The sequence below is a fragment of the Dendrobates tinctorius genome, unplaced genomic scaffold, assembly GCF_039654945.1.
Source record: "Dendrobates tinctorius isolate UK_male_01 unplaced genomic scaffold, ASM3965494v1 ptg000012l, whole genome shotgun sequence".
Taxonomy (NCBI): Eukaryota; Metazoa; Chordata; class Amphibia; order Anura; family Dendrobatidae; genus Dendrobates; species Dendrobates tinctorius.
Window position 1 is genome coordinate 9,599,170 of NW_027361680.1, and position 7,305 is coordinate 9,606,474.

Genomic DNA, 7,305 nt, shown 5'->3' on the forward strand with positions numbered 1-7,305 from the left:
AAGTGCAATACCACTAACCACCACCGGGGACAGTCAAGACACCTTGGAACTTTCCAAAGTAAAAAAAGTTCACCCAGTGCAATTTAAAACTGTCAGATCATGACATATACCATGGGGAGGGGCAGTGCTGTATACCATAGGGGGGCAGTGCTATATACCATGTGGGGCAGTGCTGTATACCATGTGGGGGGACAGTGCTGTATACCATGGGGGGAGTGCTGTATACCATGGGGGTGCAGTGCTGTATACCATGGGGGTGCAGTGCTGTATACCATGGGGGCAGTGCTGTATACCATGGGGGGTAGTGCTATATACCCTGTGGGGCTGTGTTATATACTTTGTGGCTGTGCTATATACTATGTGGCTGTGTTATATACCATGGGGGGTACATTATATTCTATGGGGGAGGCTGTATTATATAATATGGGGGGGCTACATTATATTCTATGAGGAGGTGGGCTGTATTCTATTTGGGGCTACATTATATTCTATGGGGAGGTGGGCTGTATTCTATTCAGGGCCACAATATATTCTATGGGGGGCTGTATTATATTTATTATATTCTATGGGGGTGATCGCATCATACTCTGAGGGGGCTACATTATACTATATGAGGAGGCTATATTGTATTCTATGGGGGGCTGCATTATATTCTATGGGGGTGCTAGATTATATTGTATGGGGGCTCTATTATACTTTATGAGGGGGCTACATTATATTCTATTGGGGCTGCATTATACTATATGAGGAGGGCTACATTGTATTCTCTGGAGGGGCTACATTATACTATATAAGGGGCTGCATTATATTCTATGGGGGGGTTACATTATATTCTGTGGGGTGGCTACATTATGCTCTAAGGGGTGGCTGCATTATACTGTAAGAGGGGGGCTGCATTATATTCTATGGGGGTTACATTATATTGTATGGCGGCACTGCATTATACTGTGGGGTGGCTGCATTATGCTCTATGGGGTGGCTGCATTATACTGTATTGAGGACTATGGGGAATACATTATACTATATGAAGAACTGTGGGGTGCATTATACTATGGGAAGTGAATTGTACTACATGGATGACTGGCGGTCTAGTATACTATATGGAGGACTATGGGGCACATTATATTATATGGAGGACTATGAGGTGTAAACTGTAGGTGTGCTGATAACATGATACTGTATAGGGACAGATTGATCCATTAGTGATCGTTCTGTTCCCATCATTCTTTCTCAGACAATGGAAAGAGGCCGGGAAACAAGTGTTGAACGACTTCAATATTGTCGATCACACTCATTTAGCGTCCTGAACTCAGCGCATGTAACTACAACTGAAATGCTTCTGTGTGATGTGCAATATGTTAGCATTTGGGGCCCCATTTTAAACTTTGCCTAGGGCCCCACTTTGCCTAAAACCAGCCCTGCTCATACACATGACATGATGCAGCATCACAGATCACAATCTCTGCCAGTGCCTCCTATATGATACACACACCACACTCTTATATGGCCTAATATGTCATATGAGGCCTGTATACAGACCGTCCAGACCGCACTATCAACCTCCTGTATGCCGCACATAGGCAGAGAGTGCGGTCTGTACAGTATCTAAGAGGGCGACAGTCTGTATTTCTTATAGGGGGCCTAATAGGAGGCTGACATTCTGTATATCTTATAGGAGGCCTAATAGGAGGCTGACAGTCTGTATGTCTAATAGGAGGCCGACAGCCTGTATGTCATATACCAGGCCAATATGCCGTACATACCGCAATATCGGCATCCTATATACTGTACATACCACTCTCTAAGCCTCTTATAGAAAGCATCTATTATAGGTGACCGAGAGAGTGGTTTGTACGATATATAGGAGGCTGAGAGTGCGGTCTGTACGATATATAGGAGGCTGAGAGTGCGGTCTGTACGATATATAGGAGGCTGAAAGTGCGGTCTGTACGATATATAGGAGGCTGAGAGTGCGGTCTGTATGATATATAGGAGGCTGAGAGTGCGGTCTGTACGATATATAGGAGGCTGAGAGTGCGGTCTGTACGATATTTAGGAGGCTGAGAGTGCAGTCTGTACGATATATAGGAGGCTGAGAGTGCGGTCTGTATGATATATAGGCTGAGAGTGCGGTCTGTACGATATATAGGAGGCTGAGAGTGTGGTCTGTACGATATATAGGAGGCTGAGAGTGCGGTCTATATGTGATATAGTAGGCTAAGAGTGCGGTCTGTACGATATATAGGAGGCTGAGAGTGCGGTCTGTACGATATATAGGAGGCTGAGAGTGCGGTCTGTACAATATATAGGAGGCTGAGAGTGCGGTCTGTACGATATATAGGAGGCTGAAAGTGCGGTCTGTACGATATATAGGAGGCTGAGAGTGCGGTCTGTATGATATATAGGAGGCTGAGAGTGCGGTCTGTACGATATATAGGAGGCTGAGAGTGCGGTCTGTACGATATTTAGGAGGCTGAGAGTGCAGTCTGTACGATATATAGGAGGCTGAGAGTGCGGTCTGTATGATATATAGGCTGAGAGTGCGGTCTGTACGATATATAGGAGGCTGAGAGTGTGGTCTGTACGATATATAGGAGGCTGAGAGTGCGGTCTATATGTGATATAGTAGGCTAAGAGTGCGGTCTGTACGATATATAGGAGGCTGAGAGTGCGGTCTGTACGATATATAGGAGGCTGAGAGTGCGGTCTGTACAATATATAGGAGGCTGAGAGTGCGGTCTGTACGATATATAGGAGGCTGAGAGTGCGGTCTGTACGATATTTAGGAGGCTGAGAGTGCGGTCTGTACGATATATAGGCTGAGAGTGCGGTCTGTACGATATATAGGAGGGTGAGAGTGCGGTCTGTACGATATATAGGAGGCTGAGAGTGCGGTCTGTACGATATATAGGAGGCTGAGAGTGCGGTCTGTATGTGATATAGGAGGCTGAGAGTGCAGTCTGTACGATATATAGGCTAAGAGTGCGGTCTGTACGATATATAGGAGGCTGAGAGTGCGGTCTGTACGATATATAGGAGGCTGAGAGTGCGGTCTGTATGTGATATAGGAGGCTGGGAGTGCGGTCTGTACGATATATAGGAGGCTGAGAGTGCGGTCTGTACGATATATGAGGCTGAGAGTGCGGTCTGTACGATATATAAGAGGCTGAGAGTGCGGTCTGTACGATATATAGGAGGCTGAGAGTGTGGTCTGTACAATATATGGGAGGCTGAGAGTGCGGTCTGTATGATATATAGGAGGCTGAGAGCATTCTCTTTTGCACACTCTACAGTTTGCTAAAAGGCGCACGTTTCAGTGGGAGAGGCCAAAAAATGAACAGGTAATAAATTTATGGAAGCCATAGGGTGGGCCCCTAGAGTCAATTCCCCTGGTGGGCCCTAGGTACCCCAGTCCGACCCTGAATGCTACAGTGAGGGTTTTTGTTGTTTCCATGGTGAGAAACGGGCGGATTCTAGAGATGTTCTTTAGGAGTAAGTGGCAAGAGCGGGCAAGAGATTGTATATGAGATGTGAAGGAGAGATTGGTGTCAAACATAACACCCAGACAGCGTGCCTGCTGCCAGGGTGTTATTGTTGTGCCACCCACAGAGAGGGAGAGGTCAGATTTAGGGAGGTTAGTAGACGGCAGGAGCATAAGAAGTTCAGTTTTGGAGATGTTGAGTTTCAGATATAGAGCGGACATGATGTTGGAGACTGCGGACAGAGTCACTGGCGTTCTTTAGTACAGCGTGGGTAAGGTCGGGGAATGATGTATATAGTTGTGTGTCATCAGCATAAAGATGGTACTGAAAGCCAAATCTGCTGATGGTCTGTCCAACTGGGGCCGTGTAGAGAGAAAAGAGAAGGGGGCCAAGGACTGAGCCCTGAGGTACCCTGACAGCGAGAGGAAGAGGAGATGACGTGGAGCCAGAGAACAAAACACTTAAGGAGTGGTCAGAAAGATAGGAAGAGAACCAGGAGAGCAGTATCCTTAAAGGGGTTGTCCGGGCTTTTCACATAATCTCAGTACATATCTGGGCTGCAGAATTATGACAATAAGTCATTTACTTTCTGTCACTATTTTGCACGGTTTTCTAGATATTCTGAACAGAACGTCCAAGGGGGGGGTGTTATGGCATTGAAATGAGAACTAGTCGTAACCTCCTACTCTACTCCAAACATGCCCTCTATAGCAACAACCCCACCCTCAATAGCTACAGGCCCTCCCCGTCCACATGAAGAAGCCCTCATCACACAGTAAAAATGAAGAAGCAGTATATTCTTTATTTAGCATCCAGACAAAAATAGACTCGTATCGTATCGAGACAGCAAAATTCATTCCATTGGTGTAGAAGAAGCTCTCAGAATTGATCTGTGTCATATTTGAAGGTGAAAACATTGTTAAGGAAAGCAGGTCTGAATACCGGAAAAAAACTTGGATCAAAGCCCAAGACTACTGTGAAAATTGAAATAAATATAATTATTCATATAAAAGGATATCTATGTGCTCCTGGAGTGTTCATCAGTACGAGAGAGATGCCTATAGTGACATAAATGAATATCTGAAAGAGATATACCTGCAAAAGATACAGATCGGGTAATAGATTGTAACAACCCTGCTGGCGTCACTGCATGGCCTCCCATCCCCCGCACATCAACTTACTCACTGCTCCGGGTCATGCTGTGAATTCTGTCTATTGCCAGCCCTGTGCTCTGTGCCTCTGCTCTTCTGTATATTTCCTGGCTATGTGTGTATAGGGGGGCGGCACCAGAACTCTCTGGTTCTTATGCAGTCAGGGTGCACCTGTCTAATCTGTCCCTGACCAGTCACCTAGAGCCCTTGACTATTTAGTTCTGCCACACCCACTGAAACATTGCCTTGCTGCTGAGTTAGCCAGGCCCTGTCCTATGTCTTGCCTTCTCTGAAGGCCCTTATTGCATATTCCTGTGTCTTGGTACCTTGCCTAGTATTTCTCTATCCGCCTGCCAGGAGGCTGAATATCCCTAGCCGCTCTGCCTGTTCGGCTCCCTAGCCGCTCTGCCTGCTCGGCTCCCTAGCTGCTCTGCATGCGCGGCTCCCTAGCCGCTCTGCCTGCGCGGCCCCCTTGCAGCCCAGCCTGCTCCGCACCCCTGCAGCTCTGCCTACTCCACACTCCAGCCTATATCCATACCAGTCTGTCCTGTGTCTCCAAGCCGTGCCCGCCTGTCCTGTGTCTCCAAGCCGTGCCCGCCTGTCCTGTGTCTCCCAGCCGTGTCCGCCTGTCCAGGGTCTCCAAGACGTGTCCGCCTGCCCTGTGTCTTCAAGCCGTGCCTGCCTGCCAGTGTACCAAGCCGTGCCTGCTTGCCCTGTGTCTCAGCCTGCTTGTCACTCACACCTGTCCAGGTGTCCTGTTCCCGAGTGGGATCAGCAGCCACAGCCAGACACCACCCTGGAGTGGCACCCGGCAGCTACCTGCCGCACAAGCCTGACCTCACCATCAGAGGCTCCAGTGAAGACTGAGGTAGCTGCCGTAGTTACGCCCCTTCCAGGGTAGTCTGGTTTGTGGCACAGTGGGGCCACAACCCCCGGCTCGCACCACTCAGCCAAGGCGCGAGCGTGACATAGATATCCTTAGGTGGTAGCAAAGTCTATGCTGCTGAAAATAAGAGAAAATTATGCAGATGACTGGAACACTGAAAAACCAGAGGTTGAATCGTTGGCATAAGTGTGTGGAGTAGTGAATTATTGAGATGGATACCTGGTATTATATAGAGGCTGGAGCACAAGTCTATCTGGTTGGAGTTGGATTAATGTGACTAAATGAGAAAATAATGAGAGAAAATTCAAGAGTGTTCCATGGGGCTGGGTATTGCATAGAACATCTGATCAGCAGCCAAAGAAGCATAACGGCATTATCACTATATACCTGGATAAAGCAGGGCTACAGGAATGGGTTAACAGCGCTAGGAGTGCAGGCTCTGCAAACAGATACAGGCTGTGAAAGAGAGGAGGAATGTTAGTGTGGTATAGGCAGGGGAGTAAGACTAGCAGCCTCTGCTCCTAGATTACCTTAGTGCCCTCAGGAGGAATCCAGGGTGCTCTGTGTGAGCCGTGCTTCAGGGTTAAATGCCCGGCTGAGGCTGCGTCATAAACACGTCATAGCAGTCACATGACTGCGGGGAGCCCACTATGCATGCCCCTGAGCTAATGGAGCAGGATAGGAAGTGAAACCACAACTGAACACAGTCTTGTGTTAATGTTTATGCATGCAGGGATGGCAATTAACCCCATAATGGTATGAGAAGCCTGTGTCTGAAGAACTGGCCACAAACATAGGGAAAAACACGAGGCTGAAGTTGGTTTCTTATTCGTCCAGTTTCTTATTCGGGGCTGAAGTTGGTTTCTTATTCGTCAGTTTCTTATTCGGCAATTTTTTCTTTTCTTGTATTTACAGGTTTAACAACAAAAAATAAGCAACACAATAATAAAAAAAAATGCACTGAGGTGCCCTGATGTGAATACACTTAAAATCAGCGTCAAAAATTATAAAACTGGCACAAAAATGGGCATCAAAGTGGGCACCAAAGGGCATTAATTAAATGGTTAAATGACTTTGGGCCACTGAAATCACACTAAGAACACACCGAAAGTAATTCCCCGCATCAAACCCAGGTCCCTCCAGCCTGGCCCAAATGGGTTCTGGGCATCAGAATTGGCATAAAAGTGGGCACACATACAATTTTCACAGATTTGAATAAGTAACTGATGTTTTTAAGGGGTTAAATGACTTTGGGCCACTGATGTCACACTAAGAACACACAGATAGTTATGCCCCACATCAAACCCAGGTTCCTCCAGCCTGGCCCAAATTGGATATTGGCACCAGAACTGGCATCAAAGTGGGCACACATTCGATTTTCACAGGTTTGAATAAGTAACTGATGTTTTTAAGGGGTTAAATGACTTTGGGCCACTGATGTCACACTAAGAATACACAGATAGTGATGCCTCGCATCAAATCCAGGTTCCTCCAGCCTGGCCCAAATGGGTTACTGGCACCAGAACTGGCATCAAAGTGGGCAAACAGCCAATTTTCACAGATTTCAATAAGTAACTGATGTTTGTAAGGGGTTAAATGACTTTGGGCCAATGAGGTCACACTAAGGCTGAGTTCACACGTGGCTTTTTTTTCGCGTTTCCGCGGCGGTTTTAACCGCGCGATTTTGCTGCGAAAACGCGAAAAATAAGCATCCCATGCATTCCTATGGGATTCCGCAATGCTGTACTAATGCTGCGGTTTTTACCGCGGCGGAATCGCTTTGCGG

The 7,305-nt window shown here is 47.1% G+C and overlaps 1 long non-coding RNA gene across 1 annotated transcript; it reads right to left on the bottom strand.

The window, feature by feature from the left end:
* Positions 1–4,496: 4,496 nt before the first annotated feature.
* On the bottom strand, positions 4,497–6,249 carry LOC141066452 (uncharacterized). The gene is made up of 3 exons (XR_012226433.1): positions 6,050–6,249; positions 5,907–5,975; positions 4,497–4,577 (listed from the first exon to the last, which is right to left on the bottom strand). It is a non-coding gene; the product is annotated as an uncharacterized lncRNA (long non-coding RNA).
* Between the last annotated feature and the right edge of the window lie 1,056 nt (positions 6,250–7,305).